Below are 16,190 nucleotides of genomic sequence, written 5' to 3'. Positions count from 1 at the left end.
AAAATTGAAAAATTGAAAATTTGGGTGATCAGAAAATTGGAAAACGCAGTTTTACAGGGTCTAAGATTTTGTGACAGTACATGTAATAGGTATACAAAAAAGAGGAGGGAGGGGGTCAAGAAATCTCAAAAAGTAGTGAACGTCATATTTGAAAAATTACAGTTCAATACCAAATTTTCAAAAAGACTTATCTGCTTTTGTAAACAAAGATTCAAACGTCGAATTGTCGAATCTGAGAGTACTCTTAAGCAAACCAGCACCATCAATACATAGGTGAAGACTTCGGCTACCTGTTGATGCTGATGGTTTGAGTGGGAGTGGGAGCTTTCAGATTCGACAAAACGACGTTTGAATCTTTGTTTACAAAAGCAGATAAGTCTTTTTGAAAATTTGGTAATGAGTTAATTCGTTAAATATGAATAATTTTACCAGATAAAGTTTGAAATGTACCGAACAATCTGTAAATCTGTAATTATTTTAACAAGTTCGTACTGTAACGCTATTTTTTGCTGTACATTGTAAAAATGATACCGGACAAACTACAAAATATTTTCTATATTACAGTATATCGGTAAAATAACTTGAACTGTCAAACTTTTGATGCCACTTTCTCTAGAACCAGAAATTGTTATTTTTAACTGTCTAGTTATTTTTATTTTTAACTGTTTAATTTCAGATCACCAGCATCAACATCAACGGTAAGATGCAGACATATCCTCATAATTTTATTTTTTGTTTGATTTCTGCAGCTCGAACGCTTCCGGATTATTGGCGGATATGATATAAAATGGGTGTGTCATTTACAATTAAGTATAAAGTGCTGAAATTTAATTAAATATTCCCAACATTCCGGTGAACCGGCATTGTGGCACAAAAGCAATAACTGTTGAAACCTTTTTATCGGTGCATAATTTGTTTTTGTTCATAGATTTTAATGGTGTTTTTTATTTCGTTGAATATGTTTAATTCATTTGTATTGTAAACACGTCGCCATCTAAAAATTTGACAAAAGAAATCCTAACAACGATAAAATTAGTTGTAATCTTTGAAAGACTAAATGAAAAATAATCCTTACAATAAATTGATAAACCGAATATGGTTTTTAATTAAAATTTAATCTATTTAGCTTATATTAATTTTCCGTGGCTTCACTGGTCCTGATCAAAGATTTGGTGGAATCGAGGGGAATGACACAATTTTTTTCTCCAATCCGACTTGTTCCGAAAAAGACGGCACATCCCGCAAACGACGACAAAACCTGCACAAGATATGTAGAATCCTGACGACACCGCTGTGCGAATTGTATGCCGCTTAATTATAAGTATATCTGTTTCTAGTCCGTTGCATTGAATATAATAAAGGACATTTACGTTACAAAACAGCATGTGTATTTGAAAATTATTGAAAGAAATGCAAAAAATCTATTTCTCAATACCATAAAAGTTCCAAAACGTTCGGTAATTTTGTTATTCAAATTACCGATCTGTACGGTACTGTTTGACAGATCATCATAAAATTAAATTACCGAACGATCTGTGAATTTTATCAATTACCGAACAGATTACCGAACGTTCCGCTGTTGAAAGCTCGGTAAGGGGCCCCACACACGCTCCGACGTGTTGTACAACTTTGACTCCGCCCCCAGGGGATTTAGTTCGGTCGGACCGTCTGTGGGAAAATTGTACGACTGTCGGACGGACGGTTTTAAAGTTGCTAAGTTGGTCGGATGAAATCAAAACAGTTTGATTTTGCTCAGACGGTGGGCGGAGTCGCATGTTGTACAACCAAGTTGTATTGTGTATGGTGTTGTTGTACAACACTGTTGCTTTCAATTCCTCTGGTGGAATATCCAGGAGCAGAAAGTGATTTTTTCTATAATACAGATAATAAGATAATATGCGATAATAATAATAACAGAATAATGATAAGATAATATTAGACCTGTGCGCCGCTGCCATGTGAAAATTGGCCATGCCGCTTGACCTATTGTTATACAGCGTATGATCGGCCACACATATTTTTTTCAAAAACAGTCTGACAATGTAATTATTCAAGAAATGTCCCACATTTTCTTTGAGAATTTATGGAAATGCTCCTATAACGCTAACAGATATTTCCTCAAGAATATCAGAGTCAGAGATTTTCTGAAAAATTCCATTTGAATTTCCTTGAAATTATTATTAAATTTCATTTGAAATTTGGAATTTTTTTAGGAATTCCTTCGAGAATGCCTCCATCGGGAAATCCTCTTAAATTATCTGAAGGTTTTATCCAGGAACTCATGCAAGGAATTTCTTCGTGAATATCTTCAAGAAATTCTCCATGAATTGTACCAGGAAATTTTTTAGCATTCCTTCAGATATTCCTCAAAAATTCAGAAATTTCGAATAAAACTTCGATAGAAAAAAAAAATTTTTGACGGTATTTATCGGATAAAGCCTGAAAATTTTTTCTAGTGAACTCTTGCAGAAATGTTGGAGGAACTGGCTGCAGATTTTTTCTGAATTTCGGCGGGAAATTCTGGAATTGAGTTTGAGTAAAGTTTGTTGAGTTAGAGAAGTAATTTAAAAAGAGTTTTAGAGGATTTTCTGTAGGAACTCCAAAGAGAACTTTTATAGAACTTCTCAGAGAAATTGATTGCGGAATTACTGATAGAATATCCGAGAAAGCTTATCTAAAAAATATATCCGTGGAAGTTTTCGGAGGAATTCACGCTTGAACTTTTGAAGCAAATTTAAGCGGAAATCATTGACAGATTCCCAGAAATTTTCTTAGGAATATCCACAGATTAAAAGTTAATGACCTTTCGAAGGAATTTCTGGAGGAATACAATGAGGACTTTCAAAACGAGCTCTAGGAGTACCTTCCGGAAGAAATCCAAAAGGAATACATGGAGGAACTCTTAGATGAACTTCCGGAGGAATCCCTTGAGGAACTTCCGGAGGAATTCCTGTAGGAAATTTTTGTGGAGGTACTTCCGGAGGAACATCCAGAGAAATTCTTTCAGAAACTTCCGGAGGAAATCCTTGGATAACTTCCAGAGGAATTCCTGGAGGTACTTTTTTTGGAGGAATTTCCGCGGGAATTCCGGGAGGAACTTCCGGAGGAATTCCAGGAGAAACTTCCGGAGGTATTCCGGGCAAAATTTCCGTTGTTACTCCGGGAGGAATTTCTAAAGGAACTCTGGGAGGAATATCCGGAATAACTTCGAGAAGAATTTCCGGGAAAATTCCTGGAGGAACTTCCGGAGGAATTCCTGGAGGAACTTCCGGAGGAATTCCTGGAAGAACTTTTGGAGCAATTCCTGGAGGAATTTCCGGAGTAATTCTTGGAGGAACTTCCGGAGCAATTCCTGGAGGAACCTCCAGAAGAATTCCTGGAGGAACTTTCGGAGGAATTCCTGGAGGAACTTCCGGAGGAATTCCTGGAGTAACTTCCGGAGGAATTCCTGGAGAAACTTTTGGAGGAATTCCTGGAGGAACTTCCGGAGGAATTCCTGGAGGAGCTTCCGGAGGGACTCCTGGAGGAACTTCCGGAAGAATTCCTGGAGGAATCTCCGGAGGAATTGCTGAAACTTTCGGAGGAATTCCTGTTACCTGAATAGTTACTCCGGAAGGAATTTCCAAAGGAACTCTGGGAGGAATATGCGGAGTAACTTCGAGAAGAATTTCCGGGAAAATTCCTGGAGGAACTTCCGGAGGAATTACTGGAGGAACTTCCGGAGGAATTCCTGGAGGAACTTCTGGAGGAATTCCGGGTGGAACTTACGATTGAATTCCGGGTGGAACTTCCGGGGGAATTCCCAAAGGAATCCCGGGAGGAACTTCCGGAGAAATTCTGCGAAGAATTTCCGAAGGAATTCCGGGGGGAACTTCCGATTGAATTCCTGGTGGAGCTTCCGGAACAATTCTTGGAGGAACATCCGGTGGAATTTTGGGAAGAACTCCTGAGGAGTTCCGCCAAGAGCTTCCGGAAAACTTGCGGCAAGAACTTCCGAAAAAAATTCCGAGAGGAAATTCCGGAGGAATCTCGGGAGAAACTTGCGGAGGATTTGCTGAAGGAGGTTCCGGAGGATTTACGGGAGGAGGTTCTGGAGGATTTGCGGGAGGAGGTTCCGGAGGAACTTTTGGAGAAATTACTGGAGGAATTTGCTGAGGAACTCTTAGAGGAACTTCCTTAAGAATTCCAGGAGGGACTTTCTGAGGAATTCCCGGAGGAACTTCCTAAGGAATTCCAGGAGGAACTTCGGAATTCCAGCAGAAACTTCATGAAGAATTCATGGAGGAACTTCCGGACAAACTCGTAAGGGAACTTCCGGAGGATTTCCTGGAGGAATTTCCAGAGGAACACTAAGAGGAATTTCGGGAAGAACTCCGGGAGGATCATTTGGAGGAATTCCGAGAGGAACTTCCGGAAGAATTTCGTGACAAACTTCCCAAGGAATTCCGGGAGGAACTTTCCGAGGAATTCGTAAAGGAAATTCCAGAACATTCGGATGCATTTCCAGAGGAATCCCGGGAGGAACTTCCCGAGGAATTCCGGAAGAACTTTTGGAGGAATTCTGGGAGGACTTTGAACTAGGAACTTTGGAGGAATTTCGGGAGGAACTTCCCGAGGAATTCGTGAAGGATTTTCCGGACAAATTCCGGGAGGAACTTCTGCAGGAATTCCAGGATGAACTTCAGGTTGAATTTGGGTGGAGCTTCCGGAGCAATTCTTGGAGGAACTTCCGGTGGAATTCCGGGAAGAACTTTCTGAGGAATTCTGGCAAGAAGTTCCGGAAAAAAATCCGGGAAGAACTTCCGTAGGAATTTGTAGAGGAATCGCGGGATGAGCTTCCCGAGCGAAGAACTTTTAGAGGAATTCTGGGAGGACCTTGCACTTGGAACTTAGGAGGAATTCCGTTAAGAACTACCCAAGGAGTTCTGGGAGGAGCTTTCCGGGTAATTCGTGGAGGAACTTCCAGAGGAACTTCAGCAGGAATTCCAGAAGGAACTTCCGGTTGAATTCGGGTGGAGCTTCCGCAGCAATTCTTGGAGGAACTTCTGGGAAGAACTTCCTGAATAATTCTGGCAAGAATTTCTGGGAAATTACGGGAGGAACGCATGGAGGATTTCCGAATGGAACTTCTGAAGGAATTCCAGAAGGAACTTTCAGAGGAATTCCGGGTAAAACTTCTGGTGGACTCCCAAAAGGTGAAGGTATACCTGGAAGAACTTCCGGAGGAATTGCTAGAGGAACTTCCGGAGGAATTCCGGGAGGAACTTGAACTTGGAAAAATCCAATTCTATTTTCCGGAGGAACTTCCGAAGGAATTTTGGAATGAGCTTCCGGAGGAATTCAGGGAGGAACTTATGGAAGAATTCAGGGAGGAGCTTCTATAGGAATTCCGGGAAGAACTTTCGGAAGGAGCTTTCGGTAAAATTCCGAAAGGAACTTCTGAACGAATTCCAGAATGAACTTCCGGAGGAACTGCGGGAGAACTTCCCGAGGAGTTTCGGGAGCAATTCTGAGAGAAACTTCTGGAAGAACTCCCGGATGAATTTCAGGAGGAACTTCTGTAGGAATTCCTGTATGGACTGTGAAAATCTGATTCCAGTACAATTCAAATCCACTTCCAATCCGTTCACAATCAAATTCAATTCCAACTCTAAATAAATTTCAATCGCATTCCAATCCATCATCACTAAAATTCCAATAATACGCAATTCCCGTTCCAATAAAATTCAATTCAATCCACAAACAATCTTTCAATCAATTCAAATTTAATCTAATTGCACTTCAATCCAATTCAATTCATCCAATTCAGTATTCGTGAAAAAGCACCAAGTTTGCAGCACATCAGCATATACACCAAGAAAATGACGAAATATTCGCTTTGACGCAGCCGCGCTGTTGCCATCTAGCGGTGATGGACGTGTGCGTGAAATCACTGTTTTTCAACATGGTGAAGTATATTTTAAAATGCTTTTTAAAAGTTATTAACAGTGTTATATTGGAAACTTTTAAATACGTAGGATTAGAATTTTGAAAAACTACATGTTAGGCTACTTATCTACACATGTTTTTTTAATCAAAATAATTCAACTTTCGTGTTACCTATATGAAAGTAAATTAAATTTCTAACCCAAAAAAGTGAACAATTTTAGGCTAAAATGTGTTTTAACGCTTTAATAAGCATTTTAAAATTGACGTCCTATATCCCTTGCTGGGTGAAATAAAAAAGCATCAGCCGGCCCCATTTTGTTTTCTCGCTTTCGTCAGGGCCAATTACGTTTGTTGGAGTTTTGGTTGTACCAACTGTTCGTCAGACGGTTGTACAAACTGAATTGGTCGCACACACTTGGGGGCCGAGTCAAAGTTGTACAACATGTCGGAGCGTGTGTGGGGACCCTAAAACATTACCATACACGCTCCGGCATGTTGTACAACTTTGACTGGGCAAGTCGTCGTGGGCAAGTTGTACAACTTTTGGATTGTAATGCAACGTACACACCAGTCAAGCAGTTCGACGAACATTGACTCCGCCCCCAAGAAAACGCTTCGGTTGCTGCTTTGTTTGAACGTGTGTGAAGTTGTTTGAACAACCATTTGACAGTTGGCGGCTCGGTTGGAAAAAATTAATGGAACGTACACACGGTCAAGCAGTTTGACCAACATTGACTCCACCTCTCGTTTATTCAAACATCCCTCAAGTTTTACCAACAGCGACACGAACAATCAATTTATTCGACCAACAATATCACACACGACCGATCGAAGCACCAACTCGAGCACCAACCATCAAAAAATATATGGTGGTTTGTTCAACTTCACTACAAATGCTCAAACATGTTCGGCGAACTTTGACTCCACCCCCAACAACTCAAACCAAAATCAAACCGTTTTAATTTTTTCCAACCGAGCCGCCAACTGTCAAATGGTTGTTCGAACAACTTCTCACACGTTCAAACAAAGCAGCAACCGAAGCGTTTTCTTGGGGGCGGAGTCAATGTTCGTCCAACTGCTTGACTGGTGTATACGTTGCATAATGTCACCGCGATCCAGTCACTGCGAACCGGAAAAAGTAAATACACCAATGCAACTTCAAATAGTCGTAACCGAAATTATCTATTTGACGGTTTATGTTCGCAACTTTCTTTTATATTGATTTCAGTAAATTGAACCAGTAACTATCAATCTGCATGATCCAGTAATATGAAGAATATATTTTATTCCGTGATATGAAGTGCACAACCATTAAAAACAGTTAATTTACACATGATTTCAATGAAGTGGCAAATTTTGGTTACGACGTAATGGAATGTCACCTTGATATGTCGTGTTTCCACGGTTTCCACACAAATGAACAAGAATACATGGTAAATAAACGATCTGTCATCGAGCTGGCTTCTCTCTCTCAGGGGCTAAGTATACTGTTTTGCTTTTAACAATTTGTATAATACTGAACAGCCAGTTTATAGAAGAGGTCGCCAAAATGCGATACTATTCCTAAGCGATTGACGTAATTGTTATTGTTCTTAATATAAAATTTTAGACTATTGAGGGAATATATTTTGGAAGGACTTCTTCTTCTTCTTATTGGCATTACATCCCCACACTGGGATAGAGCCGCCTCGCAGCTTAGTGTTCATTAAGCACTTCCACAGTTATTAACTGCGAGGTTTCTAAGCCAGGTTACCATTTGTGCATTCGTATATCATGAGGCTAACATGATGATACTTTTATGCCCAGGAAAGTCGAGACAATTTCCAATCCGAAAATTGCCAAGACCGGCACCGGGAATCGAACCCAGCCACCCTCAGCATGGTCTTGCTTTGTAGCCGCGCGTCATTTTGGAAGGACACTTTCCATCAATCTCAGTAGACTGGGGTTGCTTTCCACGCGGATGTATTTCATCAAATACTCGGTCTGCCTCAACTTCCTCCTTTTTTTATTACCACCTGATTTTTCTCGATTTTATTTTGTGGATTTGCTCCTATGGTCAACTAAATGTATGTTATTTTAATATTTTTTTTAAATCCAAAGGGTCAAAATAAAGCGCCAATATAAATCGCATATGGACACAAGTTCTTTAGACTTTTACGTGGAAACTTCAAAGAATTTAAGGCTCCCCCAAACCTAGGCAATTTCAACGCGTCGAAGGCGACAACTAGTCGCCGCGGTTACATCGTTGGGTGGTAGTAGACGATGTTCCATTTACGTTTCCATATCAACGGCGACAGAATCGCGTCGCAATTGTCGTGTGTTTGAAGGAACCATTAATCGTTGAAATTCCGAAGAAATACCCGTGGAAATTCTTCCCAATTTCCATGGAAAATTCTCAAATTTGAATAGAGTTTTTCATGGAAATTCCGAAAACTCTAGTGGCATTTCCGAAGAATTTTCCATGGAAACTCCAGAGAATTTCGTGAAAATTCTGATGTATTTATCAGAAAAGTTTGCTGTACAGATTTTGAAGGTAAAATACGAAAAACTTATATGCAGAAACGAATAATAATTGGTTATGGTAGTGCATTTGGTATTGAATTTCAATTTGATAACTGAGTATGTTATGGCTTAAGTATTGTGCATATAAGTTTTTGGTATTATTCCTTTGGTATTTTACCTCTTATGCAGGGCTAGTTCATAACAGAGTATGCTATCAATAACAGAATTAGGTATTATTGAGCCAATTTCTCCTGCTCGGGTTAATTTCAAAAGTAAAAAGATACTAGACAGGGTCTTTGTTTCATAAAATTAGTAACAGCCTTGCTAATCTAACATAATTAGGTATCAGAAAACAAAATTGTGTAAAATGGTTTTACTTGCCCACAAAAGTGGTCCGGTCACCCACAAACAAAAGTAAACGAGTTTCACAAGCAGAATAAATCTATTCCACTATCTGACTACGTTTTCATGGAGCCGACGCTCTTTGCCGTTCTATTGACCTTGCCTACCATAGACAGTCTCCTGCCAACAGCGTCAGCCCTAGTCATGCAAGCAATGGACTGCATTGCCGTATCTATGGCAAATCGATGTTACCAGTAATTTAGCCTAATAAATTATTGGACAGTTACAAAATCAGCGAAACGGCAAGCAGAGTTAACAAGCCAATGGGTGGAGCAGTAAAACCATTCGGGCTGGTACGAAATCCGCTTTTAATAGCATAGTGGATTAGTGCAATTGAATGTGAAGTAGATCAGCACAATCACCCAAATCAACTCTGAAGATTAGCCTCACGATTTTAATAGGAATTTAATGACTCACGGAAGTATTAAAATATGAGCGCTTGATTCCGAAGCTTTGAAACTTGAATTACTATAGACCATCTGTATGCAATTGGAAAATCAGTATCACTGCAGACCAAATGCAATCTTCAAAGAAATTCGATTTCACATATGAAACACCCTGATCGTCATGAATCCACTTGCATATGTCATGCATTTCCAATCAAAGGCAGCAGAATATATTGGCACGGCACGAAAAGTAATCTATCGCACGGTGGATTGAGCTGCATTGAAGTACGTATGCAGAACGAACCGAGCCGGACAGCAAACAGATGCTTGCATTTCCACAGAAACCATATTGTCAGCAACCTTGAACACTCAACGCATTGATTTATACGGGAAATTACAACCATCGATATATGTTTTGCGTGCGAGTAGACAGCCAATTCACTTCGATTGTTGAAACGAGCATCAATCGCGTTGCTGGTCGATAATAAAATCTCCAATGTGACTCAAATGCAGTTCAAAGTGCTTTTTGTTTTATCAAAAGAGTTTTACAAAAATAGTGATCTGTAGATTATTCGTAACTTTAGAATCTGTTAGAAATTTTTAGGAATAGTAAAAACAGAAAATAATTAGAATATCACACATGGGACTAGATTCTCTACACGGCATTGATATTCTCCCGATTCCAACGACAGCGCAAGCTTACACAACCGGCTGCGGTTGACTAGAAAACGGTCGGTTGTTGTCCGTAAATGCGATAATGTGAGCATCATCGTTCGTGATCGATACCGGCGACGTATACATGATTAGCCGGTCGCCATCATCATTTGGTACTGGTCGCTCATACAAGTTTTGCAGATCACATTCTACGGAGCTCTCTACTCAGCAAATCAAATTTTGAACAGAATGTGAGCTGTGCTGGTTGACTACAGCGTAAATATAGCTATGTCTGGCATATTGCAAAGGTCCGGTGTTCCTCCAGTTTCCCCGAGCGTTTAAGATTCCCACGTCTGATTCAACCGCGAGCAGACAGCGTGTTCGTAACCTGCCACGAAGTAACCGGTCTCTATCCGGTTCTCTGTTGAATATTTTGCTATTCTTCATTCCGACATTCGCATTAAGTGACCAGTCTACTGAAGTCTGCCATATTTTATATGATTCACAAGAGAATTCTCTTATTTATACACTCGATACAGCTCTTGATTCGTGCGTCTGCGCTGCATACCATTTTCTAGTTTTCTACCGAGTATTGTACGCAGCACTTTTCACTAGAAAAATCCCGAAAGCTTTCTGGTACACCTCTATAACGTTCACGCTTCATGTCTGTAAAAGGCCACTGGTATTGAATCAGAGTGTTATACAGAGCAAATTACGATACGTCTTTTCAATTCACGGAAAACGACATTGTCACATGTCACAAGCGTTTCAAGGTAAAAAAAACTTCAACAACTTCAAACGAATCCCATCAAACACTACCTCAGCACCAACAATCTCTACCCGCAACCATGTACTTTGTCTTGGTAGAGTGATTAAGCCGTCTCAATCTGTCAATGCTCACAAATAAGGTTGACAATCTAAAGTCTGCAATCGGAATACTTTATCTTTATTCTTTATCTTTAACTTAACTTTAACTTTAACTTGATTTCGAGTCATCAAGCGTTGCACATTTCAGCATAATCAGTTTCGCCGGAAAAAACATGTATTGACATTATCTGCCACAGCTCATTTCATTTGAAATCATTGAGCAGATAGTGAATCTGCAAGTTGTACTCCCGGAATTTATCAAGGATCATCCGCAGGCTGCTACTATCTCGTCGTTGATCGACCCTCACGGAAACTTGCCTGGTATTCGCTGACGAAGGACTCCTCAAGCGGTTTCAGTCTGATATACAGAATACGCGACAGAATTTTGAAGACCGAATTCAAAAGGATGAGCCCTCTGTAATTGGCACCTATTAGTCTGTGCCCTTTCGGGCAAATGAGGTCATCTTACCAGCCGGAAGGTAGTTCTTTGTTCTTCAATATTTTTGAATTATGTGGTGGATCGATTGATGCAGCTGCTCAGTAAAAGTAAAAGTAAAAGTAAAAGAAAAAATATAGAAAAGTAAAAAAAAAGCTGCACACTTCCGAGTTTGAGAAGCTCGACCGGGATTTCGTCCTTCCCAGCATCTTCACTGTTTTCAGCTTATTTAGAGCCTTCTTGACCCCATCAAGCGTTGGCGGTTGTACAGATTGACCGCCGTCGACTGTGTCCATCCTGTTCCGTAATACACCTTCCTTTTCACCGTTCAAAGTCTCGAAATGTTCCTTACACCTGGCAGGAGATGGCGCTCTCTTCATTCGCACACCTTTGACGTCTTATAAAACCTGCGCAACCCTTCCGAGAGGTAAGAGGTGTTTCGGGGGATCGTGGTCTATATAGAGTAGAGTGGGGCAAGAGTGCGCGTGGGGTAAGAGTACGTTTTCGATTTTTTGAAGTAATAAAAAAAGATAAACTAGCAGCACTGCATCAGTTTGACAGGTATTCTGGCCAACTATTATCATGTGTAATTGTAAACGATTTGAATAAACAACAAGGGAGATATGGAGTTAGATAACTTTTTGGTCATTTTGCTAAAAATAATTGGATTTCCGCAACTAGTATTTCATTACCATATATACGTTCAATCAGGTGAACATTATACCATTTCGATAACCTATTGTATAGAGTACTTTATGGTACAAAACACCAATCCGGTTGGTTTTCCAAGAAGTCAAAACCATTACTTGAATAATTTTTGGGACTGTGGGGTAAAAGTACGCAGGAACCGGTGGGGCAAGAGTGCGCATATGAATCTTCAAGTTATGATGTCAAATCCGTATCTCCGGCCGAAATAAGACTTCTTCCAAAACGTAAAGATCCACAACTAAGAAAAAAGGGACAGAATTTGAAATTATCACAAGTTTTTAGGATAAGTTGAAGTAATTTGGTGTTAGAAAGGACTTAGCGAACAAAGCACTGAAGCGAAATAATGAAATTGTATTAGGACTTGTTGTACACCTAAACATAGTACGAAAACACAACTTCATCTAAATGATAATTTCATTTAATCAAAAGAAACATTCATAAATTACGCAACGTTTAGCTGGGAGGGGTTGTGAGATGTGCGACGATCCATATAATTTTTAGAGGATTCATGCAAATAGTGTAAGATAGGGGGGGGGAGGGGTGATGAAATAGCCAAATTTTACGTTACGTGATTGGTGGACTTTCTTTAAGGAAAATGCCTTGTATACACCACGCGAAACCTGATATATATTTTTACCTCTGTAGTTTTTTGTATATATAAAAACAATGGTTTTTCGTATGAAAGTGCACATTTTTAGGACCCCCTCCCCCTTTAAGAGTTACGTAATCTTTAAGCATTCCCTAATATATGCTCATTAAACATCAATTAAATGTTATTAACTCTTATTTGTGTTAATATATACTTAAAGCACATGATTGGATAAATGCGTACTCTTACCCCACCCGATGCGCACTTTTACCCCACCGGTGGGGTAAGAGTGCGTTTTTCACTTGTCTTGCAATAAGGGTTCTACTAAAACGAATCTCAATAATTTCAATATTTTTTCCACTGGGTAACATAAAGGAAGAGTATATGAATCATCGACACTGATTTGATATGCAGAAGCTTGCTTCATAAGGGCCACATGATCGATTGAAAACTAAGTGCGTACTCTTGCCCCACTCTACTCTACAGGCTATCAATAGTTTTCTTTTTTCTTCTGACATCAATATCTAATAGTTTTGTTTTTTTTTTCAAAGATTTTTGTTTTGTCTCTGTTTTTCTGTTCCGTATAGCTCCTTAACTCAGGCCATTTGTAGATGCTCCCAGTCGAACCACGCCTTGAGGAGAACGACACACAACACCGTCCCTGATGCAAAATGCCCGGAAGAGCTACTGTAATTCCCTAATCCCAAATCCTAAGCCCCATCCGTCTATCCTCGAATCACCACGAGTACGTCGGTTTCTATCTCTCTCGCTTACTAAATAGTAAGATGATATTGAATGTACATATCACAATGAATCGTGGCTCCGTTAAGTGTTATACACGCCTGAGCCTAACGAATAAACGATGTTGAAAAAAAAACCTCCGCATATCGTTCTGTTCCATTCTATCCTGCGCCTCATAATTCACTTGTTTTTCATAGGGGGCGAGGTAACCTCAACAGGTCGGTAAAATGAACAGTTGGCAATACTTACTTTTTTACTTATGGATCCTGTACACCTCCGGTGGTGCAAAGGGCCGACTTGAAAGATCTCCATCCTGAGCGATGCCCGGCTATCGCTTTAACCTGTTGCCAGGTTAGATTTCGGTCGACTTCTTTTATTTCTTTATTGAGGCTTCGCCGCCATGAGCCTCTGGGTCTGCCTCTGCTGCGATGTCCCGCTGGGTTCCAGTCTAATGCTTGCTTGCAGATTTCGTTTCCGCCCCTACGTAGAGTGTGGCCGACCCAGCCCCACTTCCGATCCCGAATTTCTGTTGCTATCGGCCTCTGGTGACAACGACGATGGAGCTCGTTGTTTGAGATCCAGTTGTGAGGCCACCAGGCCCGAATTATATACCGCAGGCATCTGTTAATGAACACCTGCAGCCGTTGAGTGTTCTCCACTGATACACACCATGTTTCGCTAGCGTATAACAGCACAGATTTCACGTTAGAGTTGAAAATTCGTATTTTGGTGCGTTCACTTATCTGCCTGTTTTTCCAGATATTTCTTAAACTCGCAAAGGCAGCCCTTGCTTTCTTGATCCGTGCGCCTATGTCGATCTTGGTACCGCCGTCTGACGCCATTTGGCTACCAAGATATTGGAAGCTTTCAACATTCTCCACTGGTTGCCCGGCTACTGTGAAACTGGAAGGAGTCACCGTGTTTACATCCAACGATTTGGTTTTGTTGACGTTGATGACTAAACCTGCCGAGGAGGAGCGATCGGCAAGGTCGTTGAGCTTACTCTGCATATCAGAGCGCCGTTGCGCGAGTAGTGCAACGTCATCCGCCAATTCGAAGTCGTTTAGGTGCTCCATGGTTATAGGCTGCCATAACAGCCCGCGGTTTGGTTCACGGTCAATTGCATCTACCAGAATCTCATCGATTACGATGAGGAACAGTGACGGTGATAGAATACATCCTTGCCTCACACCAGCTACGACCCGGATAGGGTCGGACAGGACCCCATTGTGCAGCACTCTACACGAAAAGGCCTCGTACTGTGCTTCGATGAGGCCGATGATTTTCTCAGGAACCCCCTTGCGTCTCAGGGCGCCCCACATATTCTCGTGATTGAGACTGTGAATACCAATGAATACCAAGTAAAGGGACTCTTGGAATTCGTTGACCTGCTCCAAAATGATGCGGAGCGTGACAATATGGTCCACACAGGATCTTCCGGCACGGAATCCGGCTTGCTGCCGCCGGAGAGTCGAATCGATCTTCTCCTGAATCCGGGCTAGGATAATTTTGCACAGAACTTTGAGAACGGTACACAGCAACATAATGCCTCGCCAGTTATCGCATACAGTCAGGTCACCCTTTTTGGGCACCTTCACTAAGATACCTTGCATCCAGTCGACCGGGAAAGTTGCGGTGTCCCAGATATTACAAAATAAACGATGCAGTAGTTGAGCGGATGTCATGGGGTCAGCTTTGAGCATCTCGGCTGATATGCGGTCGACCCCTGGAGCTTTATTCGATTTCATGCTTTGGATGGCTGTTTGAATCTCTAGCAGTGATGGAGCTTCGGTATTGACACGTGTTATACGTCGGATCCTAGGCAGATCATGCCGAGGTGGTGATGGCCTGGTTGGCACTTGAAAAAGTTGTTCGAAGTGCTCGAACCAGCGTTTCAGCTGGTCAGTTGGGTCGGTCAATAACTGATCATTCGCGTCTTTCACAGGCATCGTTGCATTCATCTTCGCCCCGCTTAAGCGTCGTGAGATATCATAGAGGAGGCGAATGTCCCCGGTTGCGGCGGCTCTCTCTCCTTCGTCGGCCAGAGAGTCGGCCCACGCTCGCTTGTCCCGTCGACATGAGCGTTTTACTTCCTTCTCAAGAGCCGTGTATCGTTGACGGGCTAAGACTTTGGCTCCTCTGGTTTTCGATCGCTCTATCGCGGCTTTGGCTTCTCTTCGCTCCTCTATCTTCCTCCAGGTCTCATCGGTGATCCATTGTTTTCTCTGGGTGCGTAGTTCACCCAGATTGTTCTCGCTGGTGGCGATGAAGGCATTCTTGATGGCGGTCCATTGGTCTTCCACGCTGCCACCTTCCGGAATATCTGCAGCACGCGTCTCTAGTTCTTCAACGAAGGACCGTTTCACCGTGGCATCTTCCAGTCGGCGTGTGTTGAATCGTCGTCCAACTCTTTCCTCCTGCCGACGAATCCGCACAATGCGCAGGCGTATTTCGCCGATGAGGAGGTGATGATCAGACGCGATATCGGCACTACGTTTATTCCGTACATCAAGAAGGCTCCGTTTCCATTTTCGGCTGATGCAGATGTGGTCGATTTGATTTTCTGTAAAGCCGTCACGGGAGACCCACGTGACCTTGTGAACCGGTCGATGAGGGAAGAGCGATCCCCCGATCACCATGTCGTTATTACCACAAAATTCTGCGAACAGCTCTCCGTTTTCGCTCATTTCTCCGAGACCATGGCGTCCCATAATGCGCTCATGGTTCGAGTTGTCGGATCCGATCTTTGCATTGAAGTCGCCCAAACAGATCTTGATATCACCCTTCGGAATTCTATCTACGACGGCTTTGAGTTGACTGTAGAAGTTCTCTTTGTCTTGCAGATCGGCAGCATCGGTTGGCGCATAACATTGGATTATAGTAAGGTTTCGGACCCGTGTTCTAAATCTGGCAACGATTATCCTTTCACTTATAGGTTCCCACTTCATAAGCGCAGAGTGTGCCTGAGCGCTTAGTA

The 16,190-nt window shown here is 41.7% G+C and overlaps 2 protein-coding genes and 1 long non-coding RNA gene across 5 annotated transcripts in view; 1 reads left to right on the top strand and 2 right to left on the bottom strand.

Annotated features, from left to right (window-relative positions):
* The window catches only part of LOC134220847 (uncharacterized), a 59,523-nt gene extending 58,232 nt beyond the window's left edge, over nt 1-1,291 (top strand). Inside the window, exons 2-3 of the long non-coding RNA XR_009982082.1 lie at nt 677-698; nt 1,127-1,291. This is a non-coding gene — a long non-coding RNA (uncharacterized LOC134220847). The remainder of the gene's footprint in view (nt 1-676; nt 699-1,126) is intronic.
* Nucleotides 1-16,190, bottom strand: part of LOC134220845 (ras-related protein Rab-23) — a 239,425-nt gene that overhangs the window by 191,936 nt on the left and 31,299 nt on the right. The gene's annotated exons all lie outside the window — the stretch shown is intronic.
* The window catches only part of LOC134220846 (protein yippee-like), a 385,579-nt gene that overhangs the window by 338,113 nt on the left and 31,276 nt on the right, over nt 1-16,190 (bottom strand). The window lies entirely within an intron of this gene.

Source organism: Armigeres subalbatus, chromosome 3 (assembly GCF_024139115.2).
Source record: "Armigeres subalbatus isolate Guangzhou_Male chromosome 3, GZ_Asu_2, whole genome shotgun sequence".
Lineage (NCBI taxonomy): Eukaryota > Metazoa > Arthropoda > Insecta > Diptera > Culicidae > Armigeres > Armigeres subalbatus.
The sequence above is the reverse complement of the archived record's forward strand: the minus strand, read 5'-3'. Positions and strand labels throughout refer to the sequence as shown.